Source organism: Podarcis vaucheri, assembly GCF_965113315.1.
Source record: "Podarcis vaucheri genome assembly, chromosome: 4".
In the NCBI taxonomy this organism is placed as follows: domain Eukaryota; kingdom Metazoa; phylum Chordata; class Lepidosauria; order Squamata; family Lacertidae; genus Podarcis; species Podarcis vaucheri.
Window position 1 is genome coordinate 53,323,919 of NC_138762.1, and position 19,904 is coordinate 53,343,822.

Below are 19,904 nucleotides of genomic sequence, written 5' to 3' on the forward strand. Positions count from 1 at the left end.
CGGGAAATTTGAAAGTACAGCCATGTTCACATGGGAGAAAATGGTTGCAATGGTAGAATCTGGGCAAGCAGGAAGCATATAGAGAGGCAAGTCTTGGCTGAGGTACAGAAGAAGGACCAGAAATATCAATCTGGCACACTGACTCCAAGAGACCCCAGTGGCAGATAGAGAAAAACTCTGACCCCGCAGTTTGGAAGAGCTCCATTGTATGAACACAACAGAACTATTCTCTCCAAAATTATATGGCATTTTGACTCCCCTCCTCCCAAACTGTGTAGTCTTAAGTTTTATAACATTACACAGAACAATTCTAGCCTGTTTCTAACTTCACTTGTGCTGGGACACAGTCCATTTCTTTTTTATTATTTTAAAAAAGGATGCACATTGAAGCTTGGAAAAAGGAAGATAATGGCTGAAAGTAAGATATTCCTTTCCTTGTAGCAGGGCAAGTTTTACTGGAAAAACCTGCTAGTGCTAGCTTTAGTTCTGTACCTTCCTTAGTAATTTTATAACAGTTGTATTTTTCCCCTATTCTGTAATTTTACCCTATGAATAAAAGACACACAACTGGCACACTTTTAATGTCTCAGTTTTTGGGAACATTCATGTAATTGACCAGAATAAAGTGGAGAAAGAAGCAAGCATTGGAACTTTATGAGTGATTATAAAATAGTGAATATGAAGCATCACATTTTGAGTACATTGACACCAAACAAGGAAAGCAACTTATTTCCCTATTGATTTCTTCCACTTTGATACTTGACTAAAAACCATTTTACAATATTAAATTTAGAGAGGTTAGAGGTATAAAAGTATGATATGATAAAAAATATATAATAAATAGTAATTTTGTATTACTATTTCTTCATATTGTTTCTCTTAGATATACCAATGTGGGATTGAATCCTGCATCTGCAAAATACAGGGTGCAGGGAAGCAATGCACTGATTAACTATACATTTGAAACCAATAAAATATAAACTCAACTAACTTCAAGAGTTACTGAGCACATAGTACAAATATATATTGGCTTTGCTGAAATTATTAAACAGGCGTGGAGGACCTGTGTCACTCCAGATGTTGTTGGACACCATCAGCTTCAACCAGCATGGCAAAATGTCAGGGATGATGGGAGTCCAACAACTTCGGGGGGGGGGACATGTTCCCCATTCTAGTTATAAAATCATGTGCACAGACAGCCTTTTGACTTAAGCTTGCTGACCATTCTGTCCCTTAGAGATTCATTGAAAGCTTTGGCACACATTGCAGACGTATGTGTAGGGCTTTCATCATTCAGAAGGCTTGAAAACCATGAATATTTTATTGGAGTTCTAATTTTAAGACTGGCTTCTGGGTTTTTCTTTTGGCACTATAGTTTAGCAAAGGCAACTCAGCAATTAGGGTGGGTTTTTCCCCTCCAGAAAAACTTCTTATTACAGCCAGAAACCTTTAAATTTAAAGTTTCTTGGTCTAGACTAAGATGACATCTACCAAAACAAAACACCACACAAGGAAAAGATGCTTTAATCACTCTCTTGCTGTTTCCGTCATTTGCTGAGTGACAATATCAACTAGTTATAGAGCATAACCATTTAGAGGGCTGCCTTCTGATCTAACTGTGCTCCTTCTTCTCAATCCTGGCCCACAGCCATGATAAGTCCTCTGCTGCACCTCCTAAATCATTAGTTTGGAAATACAACAAAGAGCTGCTGAACTAAGGCACTGTCACCAAATTCTGCTGTTCTGAATGGGAACTGTGCTTATACATTTCAGTTTCAAGTGAATTGTCACAGACTCTACTTTTTTGCATTAATAATATTACATTCCACTGTTTTACTTCTTTTTCCCTCTCTGCACGCCTCTGTATATATCTGACAGCTGAGGATAACGCTCTATGCATCTGATGAAGTGATATCTAGTCTATGCATAAGCACCACTTTTCATCTGCTATGTTGCTGGGAACAGAACTTTGGCACTGTTTTACTCTTACTAAATCTCAACTTAGTATACTGTTTGAAACAGTCATCCTGATTTAAAACAAACTCTGGTAAGAAGACAATTTCAAACCATGGTTTATAAAGCTAACTTGCTAGAGTTTGTTTTGAACCAGGATCCTTGGTTTGAATGTAACATTAAGCCTAGGTTCTATAAAACTTAAAGGGAATTCTGCTAAAGTTCTCCTGGTGACATGGGAGTAAGACAAGGAAGTACACTAGCCCTTTGCTAAACCATGAGTGTATTATGTGAATGCAGCTATTATGTAGACACACTAAAGCACTAGAGTCAACAAATGGGCTCCATTGGCAACCTATCTTTGGCAAGTAGTCACAAATATGTGGAAACATGGCTTTCTGCTTAGGTACCAAATTTTGCAATGTTTGAGATCATTACGTGAAGCAAGGCTGTTGCTATTAGATTTTACCAACTTTGATACTTGAAGGAAAAGTAGTGTGCACATCTGGCATGATGGAACATGAACACAGTAAATTTAATTACAGAGTGGACAGAGCCATGGGATCCATGCTGTTGCTACTGTAAAGCCAAAGAGCATTCATATTAACCCAACATTTCCTTATAAAATAGCTGGTTTTACTGTAATGTAGCTGGCTCTGTAACATCCTGCTACTTGCTTTTAAATGCGGATAAAAATCAGCATATTTCAATGTTACCATCTGGGCCAGGGGAGGTCACTCTACAAAGAGAAGTACTAAAAATATATATTTAAAATGTGTCCTGAAAGCTGCCCCTAACCTGGTTATTCTTGGCTATTATCTTGCTTTCTTGTTTCATAGCGTTCCAACTTGATGACTTCTTCCATAAGACCAGACACTTTTCAACAGAATATAATTAATTGGAACTTTTGTCTCTTCTTTTCAGTCCTTGCATATTTCCATTTGTTCCCATAGTTCTGAAGACACTGTTTGTTACAATGTTTTCCATTCAAATGGACAGCAATATTTCATAGATATATTCTTCCTTTCAGGAAAGACTGTCTCAAAACTGATCTTTCCACCCAAAATAATTGTGACATCCTCACAGCACAACACAGCAGACTTTTCCTATCTCTTTGCCATTTTGGAAGCTGTTTATGTCATCCACCCACCCACCCCCTCATTCACACATTTGTTTACTGTCTGTGGACTTCTATAGCATAGGATACAGACAATGTTTGAAAATGATCCTCCCCGGCTAGACTGCACAGTCCTGTTTGGACTATATGCTAAGCTATGGCTCCTACAGTCTCATCACACAAACTAAAATGTGGCTGTGGCATGCTTTGCTAATTGTCTAGCTAAGTTCTGGGAGCTTTGGGGATACAAAAAATCTTCTCAGAAAGAGATGCCTATTTGTACTCTTCAAATGTCTTAGAGAATGTTGAGACCAGGGTTGAAATCTCCACTTGGCTATGAAGCTCACTGAGTTACCTCCATGTTCTCAGCCTGACTTACCGCCCAAGCTTTTTTGTGATGATTAAATGCAGAGGAAAGTATATGTGTTCCACTTTGAGCTCCTTGGAGAAAGAGGTGGAATATAAATGCAATATATAAATGAATAAAAGTTTGTTTCTTTTCTCACTGTAAATGTTATCTTAGCAATGCCAGGATGATTTTGTTCAGGAATTCCCATGAACTGGTTGATTTCGCCAAGCAAGGCAGAGTGGCAGAATTTGCAGTAAGAGCTGTTATGAATCCCCATGGTGCTTTAATTTCATTTATTTATTGCATTTCATTGTCACACACACACACACACACACACACACACACACCCCCCGTATACCCATATGTATATAAACCTGAGTGGAACTTTTCGTGCACCTGAAAGTGTAAAGGTAAAGGTAAAGGGACCCCTGACCATTAGGTCCAGTCATGGCCGACTCTGGGGTTGCGGCGCTCATCTCACTTTACTGGCCTAGGGAGCTGGTGTACAGCTTCCGGGTCATGTAGCCAGCATGACTAAGCCGCTTCTGGCGAACCACAGCAGCGCACGGAAATGCCGTTACCTTTCCGCCGAAGTGGTACCTATTTATCTACTTGCATTTCACATGCTTTTCAACTGCTAGGTTGGCAGGAGCTGGGACCGAGCAATGGGAGCTCACCCCATCGCAGGGATTAGAACCGTCGACCTACTGATTGCCAAGTCCTAGGCTCTGTGGTTTAACCCACAGCACCACCTGCGTCCCCTACCTGAAAGTGTATGCCACAATAAATTTATTCATCTTCAAGACACTACAAGATTCTTTATTGCATGAAGAATTTTCTACAATAGGATATGATGATGATCGCCAACTATGAAAGCTTTTAAAGAGACTTCGACAAATTCATGGAGGATAAGGCTATCCATGGCTACTAGTCACGAGGTCAGTGTGCTTTTCGAGGTCAGTCACTAGGGAGCACAAATAGCAGCTTACCTGGAATCACAATGCTAGCTTCCTGACAGGCATAGTGGATATTTATCAGGAGGAAGGGGTGTGTGGCATTGGGGACAAAAGTGCATGCGCTCATAGAACTAATCCAACACTCCTGCCTATGCTCCTACATCACACCAACCTTCCTGCCGCATTCCCTACCACCTGGTAAAGTGGTAGTGACACACCTGAGAAGTTAGCATTGTAGTTCTTCACCACTTGGCAAGCCACTTCTGCCAGAAGCGTCTTCCTTGTGGGATTCCCATAGACATCTATGACAACAGAATGCTGGACTAGGTAGGCCTTTAGTTTTTTCCAGCAGGGCTTTTCTTATGTTCTTATGCTGCAACAGACTAGCATGTCTACCTCTCTGGAAGTTGATGCAGAGCGATAGTGAGGCTTTGACAATGTGAACTGACTGTGTGGCTTGTGATGTAAACCAGTATCCTTTGCAATAGACAGGGCTACTATGGCAAACATGCAATGACCCATAAGCAGACAAATTGATGTGGAAAGAGTTTCCTCAAGTACAAATGGATAAATCTGTCAATTTTTGATCCTCACAGTTTCTCATTTTAACCAGTTATAGGTTCAGCTCTCCACATTCCTGCACCAGTTTGCAACTTCAAAAAAATCACCAGCATTTCAGTGCAAATTTAAACTAACATGGAAATTTCTCTTTGAAATTTTGACCGATATAAATTTGGCAAGCTGCTTTTTTTTACTATAATGGATTTTATGTTATTTTCACCAATGTACCGTATGCATTTTTATGTATATTTCTTTCTAAGATACATATGTTTCCACACATTATTCACTTGTAAAACTGTATAAGAAAACTCAGAAAAGTGCAAATTTCAAAGGATACCTGTGTTTCATTTTGTTTCAGAAAGTGCAAATCATGTAGGCTTGCATAAGAATTCTAACTGTAACCATTTTCGTACCTGTTCCTACCCTCAAGATTAAAAAATTGAAAATGAAACCTCTGTGACATACACAAATATACTGTTTTTGGACTTCAATAGCCCAAAGATTTGAAGATTTTGAACACCCTCTGTTAAGTAGTATGCCATGACTCACAGGGTGCACAAGTGAAAGACGTACAGAGGCTAAATGTGAAGTTGTGAATTTATTATATTGGGATAATCTTTTATGGGCTATTTGTATCATACCTCATATCATTAAATTATTCCTCAGCCAGCCACTTCTGATAAAAATGAAAAGATTCTGCAACCATTGTGCGCCTTCCCAGAATTTCATTGACTAGCAGTTGAGAACAATCATGCTCCACATTTTAAAGCAATAAACACTTTGTCCCAATGAAATCCTAAGTATATGATGTGAACATGTGTTTCATTGTGGCAGTTGTGTCTAAAATGTGGGCACCAGTGAGCTGGAATGCTGGAATGTACCACATGTCCCTCTCTCCACACACACACACACACACACACACACACACACACACACTTCACAAAGATGTTTACTAACTCCATTGTTTTCTTGCAAATTTTGTATTAATTCTGGTGTGTTTCTCCCTTAAAATGATTTAACTCAGAAATGTCTAAAGATAGATAACACCATTAAAAATACACCGTTACCATGGCATCATCAGAACATACATTTGGTATGAATAAACATTCAACATGTACATTAAGCGCTGGCTATAGAAAAGCCAAAGACGTTTGAAACAAAATCTTCCATTGGCTTTCCCCTTCAATAATACTTAGCGAATAAATGGGAACTAAATTTTCAGATCTGTTTTCACAAGGTGAAAGAATTGCTGTGGTAAAACGGCATTTTATTTCCCATATTCTGCCTCACACTGTAGTTTCTGGCGTATTGCATATGTTACAACTGAGAACCCAAACCACAGCAATAAATCCACTTTGGTTTTGGCATAGACGTTGTCGGAGGCACCAGTGATCGTGCCTGCAGGCTAGTAGCTGCGTACAATACAGACCAATTCCTTGGGACAGTAATATTTTTACAAGTTCTTCATGTTCTTGATATCCTTCAGCTCCTTCCAGAAATATGGTAGTGCTCAAATTACAACTCATTTAGTCATCTCTTGCAGGAATTGTAGCATGAAAGTCCTTTTATTTGTCACCACAACTTTTCTTTTCTCCACAGGATAAAACGTGCACGGGGCTATACTCTGGTGCCCTTTAAATTTGCAGAAGGCTCATTGATCCATTAGAGGCTTCCATCAACAAAATGGGGACAGAGGCCATTTAGATCAAAGATATATTCCTTTCCCCGATGTCCTTTATTGAAAGGATAATCTCCCTTGGACCAGGCTGTCACCAGAAAGTTTTGATACCATTGGGCTATGGCCAGCAGGGCTCACATTTAGAGTCCATCTCCTTCCTAGACTGAGTCCACACTCAAAATCTTCCTCAAGGTTTGGTGGACCCTTCAGAAAAGTATGGCAGGAGAGGGGATTTAGCAAAAATCACCCCCACCCCTTGTTCCATTGGCAGTAACCTCCATTTATCAAAGGGCCTTTTGTCAGCTGTTAGAAGACCCAGTTCCCTTCACAGAGCTACAATTTCCAGAGTAGCTGGAGAAGAGGGATTGACTGTTTAAACACTCTGAGAATTGTATCTCGGTGGGCAGGGAAATAGGGGTCTCCTAACAATTTCCAGCACCCTTAACAAACTAATCTACCAGAATTCTTTAGGGGAGGGAGCCATGAAGCGATATCCTAGTGCTTTAAATGTATGATGTGAATGTTGCCTGTTAAATTGGCTTCTGTTATCTTTGGAATTTGGAGGAGAAGCTGTTCCACAAATGGCTGTGATCTACTGGGTATATAAAGGGTAATGTGTTCTCTCAAGTAACCTCATCCTGAATTATATATGGCCATATACGTTAGTACCAACGTCTTGAACTTGGTCCAGCAGCAGATGGAAAGCCAATGCAAATCTAGCTGGTGGTAGTTTGGCCCCATAAGTGACCTAGCCACCATATTCTATACCACCTGCAGCCTTTAGACCAACCTGAAATATAGCCCCACATAGGGTGCATTGTAGTAAACCAACCTTGAAGTTAGAAATGCATGAACACCTGTGCTTAAGCGATCCCCATCCAGGAATGGCTGTAGCTGTCTTAGCAATCAAAGGTGGTAAAAGTTGTCCCTGGTTGACTTTTTCACAGCAGCATAAAAACTTGTTCTTTATTCAAGCCTCTTCTAATCTACACACACAAACGACATCAATGCTCTCCCTGAAGACTGACTTCAGAAGACTTCTCTTGTACTATTTGTTATTGATGAAGGGGCCCACATGCATAGCTTAGCCTACCTGATTTCAATGTTTCCAGTCCACCTTAAATGTTTAGGGGGGGAAATCAATGGGCTTAGAAAATCCAGGAAATTCTACAGCCCATATTTTCTACAAAGTCTATTAGTGACATCTTGTGGCCAGATTAAGATTTTCAGAGGACTTTCTAGCAGTTTGACAGCAGGGGGGCATCTTTAGGACAACTAACTGCCTGTACTGGGGAATGCTGTAAAAACAAAGAACCCCCGTTTTCTTTTCTGCTTATAAAAATTGCAAGTCAGCAACCCACCCCACCCCACCCCCAGATCCTTGTACATAACTCTAAGCTAAACTTTGGCATGTGCAAGCGGGCAGGGGGTGTTGTCCGAGAAGAGGAAGCAGCTTTCTTAATAATGCTGTTCTATATTTCTTGGCTCTCAACATCAAAGTTTAATAAAACCACCGCAAAAGGATAATTTGTGACGTGATTATTGTTCACAGCCTCTGGCTAACTTTTGTTGACACGCTGGAGACCGTGTTGCCGTTGACCTCGTGCTGACCCTCCATGATAACACCCACTTTGGTTCTTGCAGTGAAGCTCTAACTTTGATATTTAACAGAGCTGAGCAGAGATGAAACCCATTAAAGCCAGAAACATTTTAGGAGCTCTCATCTTCTCGGCTGGAGTAAACAATCCTGTTAAAAGCCCTCCATTTCCCTTTGCTCTCTTACATCCAGCTCCAAGCTCAGAGAGAAACCTACAAGAAGCTTTGTTGCCTTCCACTGACAAACCAGAGAATAGTCTAGTCATTTCAGGTAGGATTTATTTCTGTCCCCCTCAAAAATAAAATAAAAATTAGTGCGAATCAAGAGTAGTTAGCCCAATACCACCCTCCTGGCTCACTTCAACTCCTGGCTTCAGTCACAATAAGAGAGGGGGTAAAATCAGGTTCTGTGCTCCTATCTCCACAAAAACCTCATCTGCATTCTCTACTGCTCTCTCTGGGTTACTGGAGAGCTTTGGAGCTGATCCCCCCTCCCTGATGTCTAGCTAGGTACAGACTTTGCAGGATCCTACCATGTAACAATACCCTTAGCTAGGGATGGGCAAATCTGTCTCAGTTTCTTGTCACTTCTGCCCCCTGCAATTCATCAGCAATTGAGTGTGAAATTACCCAAATACACACATTTTTCTATGTGATTTTGTCTAACAGACACATTTTTGCAAAACAATTTCCCCGAATGCAACACATGTATACGTTATTTTTCATGAATGTATGCATTTTTATTCACACTTTATTCACACTTCACCCAATAATTCTATAATAATTACGTGGCTGAAGAGCTGCATTGCAAAATTTGGAGAGGTGCATATTGTTTCAGAATGTGTGAATTGGGTATTCAGTGCCTGTCGTATTCCTATTCTTAATGCAAGCAGCCTTCCTAGAGAGAAGAATCACTGTTGCTGCAGCAATGGAGACACTCATATAACACTAGAACTCATAGACATCCAATGAAGCTGAATGGTTAAAAAAGGACAGAAAAAAAGAAAGTACTTCTTCATGAAGAACATGGTTAGACTATAGAACATGCTTTCACAAGTAATGGCCATCAACCTATATTGGCTTTAAAAGAGGGTTAGACAAATTCATTGAAGAGAGTGCTGTTGAAGGCTACTAGCCATGATGGCTATACTCTGCCTCCACAGTCGGAGACAGCCATGTATCTGAATAGCCATTGCTATTCAGAAGGGGAACGTGTTCTTGTGCTTGAATCCTGCTTGCTCATTCCACACAGGCATCTGGTTGGCCACTGTGAGAAGAAGGAGCTAGACTAGATGGACCACTGGTCTGATCCAGCAAGCTCCTTTCATGTTCTTCTTATTTTTCAAATGTTATTTACATCATGCTTCCTTTTGTTTTCCTTCATAAAAGCTGTGAATGTTCTACGTTGTTTTGGGTGCTTATTCTCTAAGAGTTGAGTTTCAAACATTCATTCGGTCTATTTTCCCCTTCAGATACCTTTTCCCCATGCGCCTTTATGTCCACCTCATTTGGACTTCTAATAACGCATGAAACTTTGCCTTAAGCTGATTTGCTGCTGAAGCAGATTCAAAGTACTTGTGTTAATTTGCAACAAAGGAACTTAAGGACTGCCTGATGTCTTCTGTACTATCTTGATCACCGAGTTACAGATAGGTAGCCGTGTTGGTCTGCCAACACGAAGTAGCCGTGTTGGTCTGCATGCACACGAAAGCTCATACCAAGAACTAACTTAGTTGGTCTTTAGGTAGCCGTGTTGGTCTGCATGCACACGAAAGCTCATACCAAGAACTAACTTAGTTGGTCTTTAAGGTGCTACTGGAAGGAATTTTTTTATTTTGATCACCGACATCTCTGACTTGGCACCTTTGGGTCCTCCATGCCCCTGATATTCAGTGGGCCTTTACCAGGAACTGAGCCTTTGGTGTGGCAGGTCCTGCCCTGTGAAACTCTTGCCAAAAAAAAAAATGCAGTGGGAGCCACCCCTGCTTTCTTTTAGACATGTTTTGAAAGCTTTACTGTTCAAGTTCCTTTGGAACGAGAAATTATTATTTTTGTACCAACCAGTTTTGATATGCAATTCATGTTTTTTATTGATGTTGTTATTCTAGTATTGTGTTTCAGTGTTGCCTTTTCATATGAAAGTGGTTTATAAATATCTCAGCAATCAAACAAACACCAGGTTGCTTTTCTTCCGTATTTCCTTATGTGTTCCCGCTTTCTTTTTAGGATGCCCACCGTTTATGTTTTTTTTATACATTTCTTTCTATCAATGAGTTTATTAACTTTCTGAATTGTTAGCTGGTACGTTTCGTCAACATGGGCACTATTTTTAACACGCACAACTTAATGAGATTTCCTATTATATCACTCACATCCATATAAAACCATTGTGCACTTTGCCAAAACTCAGTGCAGCGGAATCCAACAGTGCTGTCCATGCTTATGAAAGCATTTCTGATTGTAAATCTTTAAATGAAAAAAAAAATCCTGGTGGCAGATTAGAATGCACCCAAAATACAGCTTTTTTAATATTAAAAATACACACATTACAACTCAGTACTTTGTTAGCAAAGATTAAGTCCACAAGAACAGGTGAAGAAAGAAGCCGTGTTTGTGTGTTTATATGTTGGGGGGGTGTCAATTGAGGAGCTTAGAGACCAAATATTTTCCCAGAGCATTATATCTTAAAAATGCTGCCTCATTAGAAGAGCTAATGCATTAGGTGAGATTTACAGAAATTGCCACCACAAGTGCCTGCCATATAATTAAAAGAGGATCAGTTACACAACAGGCTGAAAACCACAGTCAGATTTTAGCATTACTTGGAACTATTTTTAGAAGGCATATAAAAAGAAAGTAGGCCCCAACTATAGAGCATTTCAATGTTGAAAGAAGTGATTAAAATAGCAGCATAGTAAAGAGTATTCACTTAATCTTGTGAAACAATGGGAATGGCTGTGCGTGGTTTTTGTTTGTGCTTCTAGGATTTGTATTTATATAGATTTGTGTGTTATGCAAAATGGGGCAGGGGAAGCCAGGTCACACTTTGACAACAGACGTTTAAATACTTTGGAATGTAAGTGACTGCTGCTGGAACTGCTTCTAAGCTGCTACCAACTTGAAGTGCCAGGGGACTTTGATGAGAAATTTGGGTAGTTCTGCTCAGTCAATTATGGATCACACTGAAGGAGTTTCAATGAAATACAGTCATCAATATAATGGAATATTCATACATCTCTTGAATTACACCTGGGTTGTTGTTTTTTACCCTAAAGGAATTGTCACAAAGAAATGCAAGATGTCTTCTAGCACATATTTTGTAATTCTTCAGCCTTCAACATAGTTCTAAGGCTAGTGTTCTGTTGGCACAATGACTTCTCCTTGCACAATGGAATATTTTCCCTCTCTTCCCTCACTTAAATCTATGCTGGGTTTCCCCCTCCCCCACTCCTCTGGAGCAGATTTGGGCACTATGTGAGGTGTGCACGGGGGATGGGAAGAAGAGGGGGAAGTCTGGCTGCATGAGCCTCAATGCTTGTGTCAGTACAATTATTTAGTTGAATATTAACAATTTCTTTTCACTACTTCAGGATTGCCATGGTGAAAGGGGGGGATGCCTTTTCACTGCACCAGCTTCCAGGCTCACACAGCAAAGAAGCCCATAATAGGCCCATTGCCACCATGTGATGGCAGCAGGGCAAACACAGGATCTCGCAGATCCTGTGCCAGCCCATCCCTGGAACTACCAGTTTGGGACTTTCCACTGGCTACTGCCAGGCACATTGGGGGGGTGAGGCTGCTGTCACATGTTGACAGCATCTAGGAGCTACTGTTGATAGCTGAGTGGGCACAGGACCAGGAAATCTGGAACAAATTCAGATTAAGAGAATTCAAAAGCAGTGGCGAGGCGTGGGGGGTGCCAGGGGTGCCAGCCGCACCGGGCGCAACTTCTGGGGGGCGCGCTCGCTGCCTCCGGAGTCGCCGAAGAGCCTCAGGCGCAGGCTGTAGCTGGCAGCGGCTCTCAGCGCTCGCCGCAGTCCCCGCGCGTCAGGGCCACGGAGGGCGCGCCAGGCAGCCCCTCCTCACCGACGGGCAGCGTTCACCTGCGGGGCTTGGCCAGCGCGCTGGGCTGGCCGCGTGGAGTCGCCGAGGAGCCACCGCCGCCTGCCATGCCGCCCTGGCTGCTTCAACCGCGTCCGACAGCCAGCTCGAGGCTCCTTCCGGCCGGGTCTCCCGATGGGGCGCTGCGGGCGGAGGCTCCGGCACCAAGCGCCACGCCGCCCAGGCTCGGGTCGCAGCCCGCCAAACGCGCCATCGGCGGCGCTCTAGTGCCTGCGCGCCAAGACCGCCCACCCGCCCCGACGGGGCCCCCCCACCCGCGCCGGAGGCCGGCCGATGCACTGGCTCCAGAGCTGCCCCCTCCCCACGCCAGAAAGAAGCCCCCTCCCCGCGCCAGAAAGAAGCCGCGTCGGGACTAGCCGGGCCAGGGAGGGAGACCGAGAAGGCTGCGCCGCGACGCCCAAAGACGCGCATCTTGGCGTATTAATGACCATGGTTAGGTGTTAGGGGCGCAAATTACTTGCCTTGCCCCGCGTTAGGGGGCGCAAATTACTTGCCTTGCCCCGGGTGCTGATAACCCACGCTACGCCGCTGTTCAAAAGTTCCCTTATCTACCTACCTATTATTATACACAACAAGAACAGTTGTGTGATTCTGTCCTTACAGTTATTTTATTCTCAGTATTGGGCTTGTGGGCTTTATTTGGAAGATATCAGCAACTTGGTTAGATTTGGTAGCGCAAACTGATATTTGCACTGAGGCAGATAAAGATTATATGCAGAGAATGAACTATTAGCCTTCAGCAAGGATGTTTCCTAACCTCCAGAACTTCAAGGTCAACATTAGTTTTATGTGAGTTTTGGTTAATCATCTCAATTTCCCATCAGACTAGAAGCAGCTTTTGGGATACCTTCACATAGAAAATTTGGATGAAGGTTTATGGACGTCCTGCAATTTCAAAATGAACAGTGAAATAAGATATTGAGGAAACATGCACATCTTCATTTGCATTCCAAATATTTTACAGTGTAGCAGAATCACCCATGACAGATTTTGCCTCATCAGACCTTGGAAGAAGTACAGTGGAGTTTTATAGGTTTTACAGTTGTTCTTATGCCTCCTTTTCAAGCGTGTAATTAAGCTGATAGAATGCCCAAGAATTTACAAACCAAAACTGTAGACGAAAACCTAATATGCTTGTGCATCACCAGGGACAATTCAGGTAAATAGGGCATTTTATCCTTCCCATAAGATTGCATAAGAGCTGTGGCCTCAGAACACCTATAATATTACATTTTGGGTTTTGTTCTGTCTTCTCTAGCTTCTCAACTAATAAGATGAAATATTCAAAAGCCAACATATGCGATAGTATTGACCGCTCCCCGCATAAAATGGGGGGCGACCTTTGCGTGGACGCGCGCAGCCCCTGGATCTGGAGCGGCTCCATCAGCATAGGCTTGGCTTCACCTTCCCTAGGTGGGATACCTGGAGGTCTCCGCCTACCTCAGTCAGCTGTCCAATCCCACCTGGGGGAAGTGTTGCCAAGGAGATCAGGCCAGGTAGGGGAGGGATTACCTGCCCACACAATAGAGGGGGGATCTTACCTGGGAATCCTCACTTCGCTCCAGAGCTTCTCCCACCCTACCCACCCTCAGTTAATGCATTATTTTGCAGGTTAACTTTTCTTCATAGGTTTTGCAGGTTAACTTTTCTTCACAGGTATGCGGGCGCTGCTACGTTAAGGTCGCTGTCAAAGGGCCGGAAAGGAATTTCCCTGCATTGGCAGGTTTCGCCTTTCCCGTAGCAAAACATCACAACTTTGGCGGTATCAGGCCTTGGGCGGAATCCTTTAGTCCATCTTCCTCTTTGCGGCGGCGATACCAGGGTTCCCCGTTAAAGGGGTTTCTGAAGGGAGGCATTGACCGTACGCCGAAAGGTCGTCATTGCTCTCCCCTGCGGTGGCGGCGTAACGGGGGCGGCTATCTCTGCTTGAACATATGTTCTCCAGAGCCAGCCCATCCCCCACATAAACACTGGATAACCCTGATGCTCCCTAGGTCCCCGGCTGGGGACTGGGGAGGGAGAACGCCCAATGCCTGAGCCAAGGTCTACCCACATTTGAAATTTAATAAAGTTGTGGCCAATTTAATCCCATAGCACGTTGTCTTGAGTCATTATTCCACATGGTGGGGGAACTGCTCAGGATCTGGGGACTCCGCCTGTCCATGCAATGAGAAATGCCACAGAAAACTATGGTGTGCAGGATCATAATTTCCCCCTTTGCTAGGTAATTCAATAAACCTATAAACACTGCTCCAGCACGTATTGTAAACTGACTGGAAAAATATAACTTTAAATCACTATACTGTGTGGCTCTATAGTTTCATTAACCCAATTCTTCTCTGGAAGGTCCCACAACCCCTGTGCTCCCCAAATATGATTAGAAGAATTGGCGTGTGCAGGATGCTGCAGAAGAGAGAAGATGATCCATTGGATATTGCCCCAAGGAAGTAGCACTTCAATGTGGATATCTGGAGCTCTAAAAGGACAGTTCATGAAACATACACAGCTCCATCTATTTGTCATTATCATTTAGGACAGTAGTTCCCAGGAACCCCCCACCCCAGGAACACTTGAAAAATGTTGATTGTCTTGATGGACTTCTTAATTATTTTTTCTGTCGCTGTAGCAATTGTAACATACTGTGCTAGATGCTCTATGATTGTTAATTGCATTTTTATTAATGCAATATTTTTTATTATATGGTATTTGATTGCATTACAATTTGCATTTCATGAACCATGAGTACCCCTGATTTAGAGTACAGTATAGATAGTATTTTAGGAAGATACTTTTCATTCTCAGCTTCTGTACTCCACTACCAACAGCATCAGTGCAGAGGATATCTACAATCATAGGAAATCTTACATCATTTGTTTTTAACTGGAATAGGCTAGGAACTCAGCTGTGTACCTTGTGTACCTTTATCGTTAGTCTTCCCTCTCTTCCATTACACTACAAAGTATAGAATCTGGTGCAAATCATAGAATTGTAGAGTTGGAGGGACCTTGAGGGTCATCTAGTCATGTGCCAGCACTGGATCAAGGGAATTCATGAGCGTAATTTTGCCACTACTACTCCTGTGCCACATATTTGGGGAAATTCATACATAACTTTAGGTGTGTCATGTAACTAGATTAGGGGAGAGGGCAAATGGATGTGGAAGAAGCACAAAGGAGGAAGAATATTCATTATGGCAGTCTCATTCTACATTGTGCAGAAGAATGGGAAAGGAGGAATAAAGCAAAAGACAGAAAATATTTACTAAATTGTGTAGATTTGGCATCAGCTCATGGACAGAAAGCACCTCAACAATAACTTGAATAATGCAAAAGGAGTGATGGTGCAGAGACGCCTGTGGTTCTGATAACCATGTTACTTTAGTAAAGAGTAAAATACTACTCAAAGCTCATTCTAATCCTTTTTAAAACAAACGTTGGAAAAAGATGAAAGAACTGTTGTATCTGTAAAAGTTTTGAGCAAACAATGCAGTCCTAGAGATAATGATACTCTAAAAAGTAGGGGTGGGGATACAAGTTTATGCAGTTGGAATAATATAAACAAAGTAGGTTTAAGTGTTTACAATAGATTTTCGGGGGGGGGGGTAATAGTCCTTCAGCTGCCATGACATGAAAATGATTTTAATCATCCTAATGGAGCAGGTGAACAGGGAAAGAAATCCATAATTGTGCTTTTTTGAAGGCAAATTAATTGGCTTTTGCTTCCATTAAAACAGCCTCTATTCAACCACTCCTATAAAAGAAGGGAAAGGTATCCCTATTTTGAACATTTGGTTGTTCAAAAGTGACATTCTCCAGCAAGAGTCAACGTGTTATGATAAGAGTATTTACATGTGATATATTTTCTTTTTTACAAAATTCAGATGACGAATTGCAGTATAGGGTACAATAACAGCCTTGCTTTTCAATCATTCTTCCAACAAAGGAAGAAAATATGAGGCCTTATCTACATATTCAGCAAGATCATGTGGTAAATGCCATAGGAGACTGTTCAACTTCAGAGGAAGAATGCAGAGGGTGATCAGTTTGTAATTAATTCACCGTGCACCTGATTATAGCAAATTACCAGTCAAGTGACCTTGCAAAGCTTTGGAAAGTCGTTTCCAAATCACATAACCATTTTGTTGTGAGATGTACCAGAAGACAATTGATCTGTTGTAAAGTGGTTTGAAAACACAACAAATAGTACATTTCTGTTACAAGTCCTAGTACTACACAAAGATAAGCATGCAAGAATCAAAACGTACAAGTTCACATACCTTCTGCAGAACTTCACCTTCCATTGCTTATGAAAAGACAAGTATGGAATGAAGCACTAATGTGCCAATATTTGCAAGCCACCTCCCCTAATATCATGCATTTTTTTTAACACTTTCCCCTAAAATATGCTTGGTTTGAGAACTCCGTCGCAAAAATCAGATAAATGTAAATTCTGAAGGATGGCTGTGTTTCCATATTATTTTGGAAAGTGCATACTCAATAGGTTCAGCTTTAACTGTAGACTGAATCAGACTTCTCCCCCACCTCTACTTGGAAGTAAGTGTTATTGTCTCCTGTGGTATTTTCCCCCATGTACGTATATTGCATCCTAAAGCCTCTCCTCCTCCCAGAAGGAAGGTATTGTGAGTGGGAGCCATTCCCGCGGCGGCAGGGGGCGTGTTCAGCCCCCTGCGTCATCTCCCGGCTGCCGCGCTTCCCCTCAATGGGCCAGCCAATAGGGTTGGCCCGGAGGCGGGCTTTAGCCACATTCAAGCAGCCGCGGCAGCCTCTGTGCCTCATTCTGCTCCCGGAAGATGTCGGATCAATCGGGTGGTTGCCCGCAAATTGCGTTTCATTAATGGCCATGTGATAAAACACGCTGACATAAGGTTTAGTGAGGCATTACTGTTCAGAGATGATGGCGGTCACTTATACGTTCAAGGAAATTATATGTGGTTGGACAACATCGTCAGCTGCATTAGAAATTGGTTGCAGCTGTGAGGGTATTTGGTGGGGAGCCTCTTGGGCTCAGGTGGCGGTTAGGCATTGGAATATGTGTTGTGTGTTGGAGGGCTGGGTCTGCCCATCACCTACCCCCCCCCCCATTTTGGGTATTCCATTAAAGGAATCTGGCAGTCGTGGATCCTGTCTGATGCCCTGCTGGTGGCTAGGGCCATGGCAAGATCCTCGGTGATGTCAGGGGAAGCTTCCAGTTGTCTTTGCATCAGCAAGCTCCTCCCACTGGTTGTTAATCTTCAAATGACCCCCGCTGCATGGATGGGGGTCATATATAGGTTGTTTCATCCAGTGCCTAAGCCAATACCGCTCACATGCTGTAACCAATAAAAGTTGTGGCCTTTTTCAGCCCATTAACCTAAAATACTTGTGTCCTTGTCTCTTATTCACTACTGCGTGCGTTAGGGTCCTCGACTCACAAATACATTCCTAAGGATTGGTGGTGGTTAGGGTTTCTGGGTAGCAAACTTTGCTAGAGGAACTTTTTTGAAAATGGGAAGTGGGGTTGGAGGACGAAATGTGGGAATCCTCGCTTTGCTGCTTTATTTGTTTTTCTGTCTGCTGGCATGTGGGCCAGGCAGCTACTTAGGATGGGCCACAGTTGAATGTGAGGGTGACAGGAGGTTTTATGGAAACCTTTTCCTGTTTCTGCTATGTGTCATACAGCAGGGTTTGTATCAAAGCTGTTGAGGGGGAGCCCAGTCCAGAGGCATCCTCATTATCTCTTTTTCTGATTGTTTCCAAGTTTCTTTGGACTGAAGGCAGTGCAGAGACATCTTCATTATAATTATCACTTTTCCCTGACTGTTTCAAAGGTTCTTTTTGTGTAGGCACCCATTTTAGATGGGGAGAGCACAGTGCAAAGGCAGAACATTATTATCATCTCCTCATACACCCCTAATTTTGACATAGTCACATTTATTTAGCTGAACAAATAAATACCTCCAAAGAGATGTGAGAGTGAGTGAATGTTACTTTTGCAGTACCACTTAATATAAATATGCCTAGAAAGAGCCAATATAAAAAATGTTAGGGAATCCAAGTTATTGCACCAAAAATTGCAGAGTATTGTGCTCCACCAATGCTGTCAGGACTAGCATGTGGCTCAGGATCTCTTATCTTTCTTCCCAGCTTGTGTTTTTAAATTGCGAGCAAATGATTGGCCCTTAAATTTCAGGCTGTTTTTATAACTGTATTTTTGGGCCAGTTTTTTAATTATTATTTTTGGCTGATAGTGACAGGCAACCATAAAGCTGAAGACAGATAGCAGTTTTTATAGATGGACTGCACCAAACATAATCTTCAAGTATGGGTGAAATCTGAAACAATCACTTATGTTTTGGACTGGGCTGAAATCTAAAGGAATCCTTTAAGTTTTAAAGGACTTAAGCACTGCCCAGGGAAGCAAAACATCTGGCTGTGTATTTAAGCACTAGACGCACTATAGGAAAGTATACGCTTCCTCGCTTTTCAGCTGCATCTCATAGCATGTCATCTTTACCAAAGCAAAATGGAAGGTAAGAATATGGCACAATGTTTAGTACTAAGAACAGGGAATGCTTTCTAAGTTCACAGTGTCCTGGAGTCTTAATCAACACATGTTGAAACAATTGCAAACATTCTTCCCAGATAAGTTTCCCAGAGAGATGGAAGATTCATCCAAAGAAGTAGAAATGATTCAATTGACAGTAAAATTTGGATTTTGATCTGCAGGATCTTCACTCCCCATCCCCTGCTCTTGCCATTTGACACAGCAGCCTTAAAAAAAAGCCTTTATAAAAAAGTAGCGTATTGATTTGGAAGTTCCTTCAAAAAAGCTAGAAAATGCTTTACACAGATATAGTTGAACCAGGAGCTGCAGGAGTATAATACAGCAACTCAACAATATCTGTGCTTATGCCGGCATTCGTTAACTTGATTCTTTTGTGCAAGAGCAAAATATAATATTCTAAATAAGCATATACAGTGGCACCTCGGGTTACATACACTTCAGGTTACAGACTCCACTAACCCAGATATATTGCTTCAGGTTAAGAACTTTGCTTCAGGATGAGAACAGAAATTGTGCTCCGGCGGCGTGGCAGCAGCAGGAGGCCCCATTAGCTTCAGGTTAAGAACAGTTTCAGGTTAAGTACAGACCTCCAGAATGAATTAAATACTTAACCCGAGGTACCACTGTATCATGCATTTGATTTTGAGAATTTCTATCTGTTGAGTCCAAAAGGGATGAATAATAAACTATAACTATGCACCATGGCCATTATATCACATTCAGTGCCCAAACAAAGTTTGAGGAAAATACAAAAGATGTCCCTCCTAATATTGATTTATATATAACCAGGAGGAGAATATCTAAAGAAATAAAGGAAAACTCACAGGTCACTCAGATAATGTGCTTCTCTTTTTCATCCTGAATGCCTGCATACAGTGAGTTTACCTGGGAAAACAGAAACTTTCGGAAGTGTGTAATCCTTCGGCTCATCTGATGAATAAGACCTTGATCCATGGGTGTTTGTGCCACTCTAAGGCTGGGAGAAAAAATTGGCTGATGCTTGTAGAG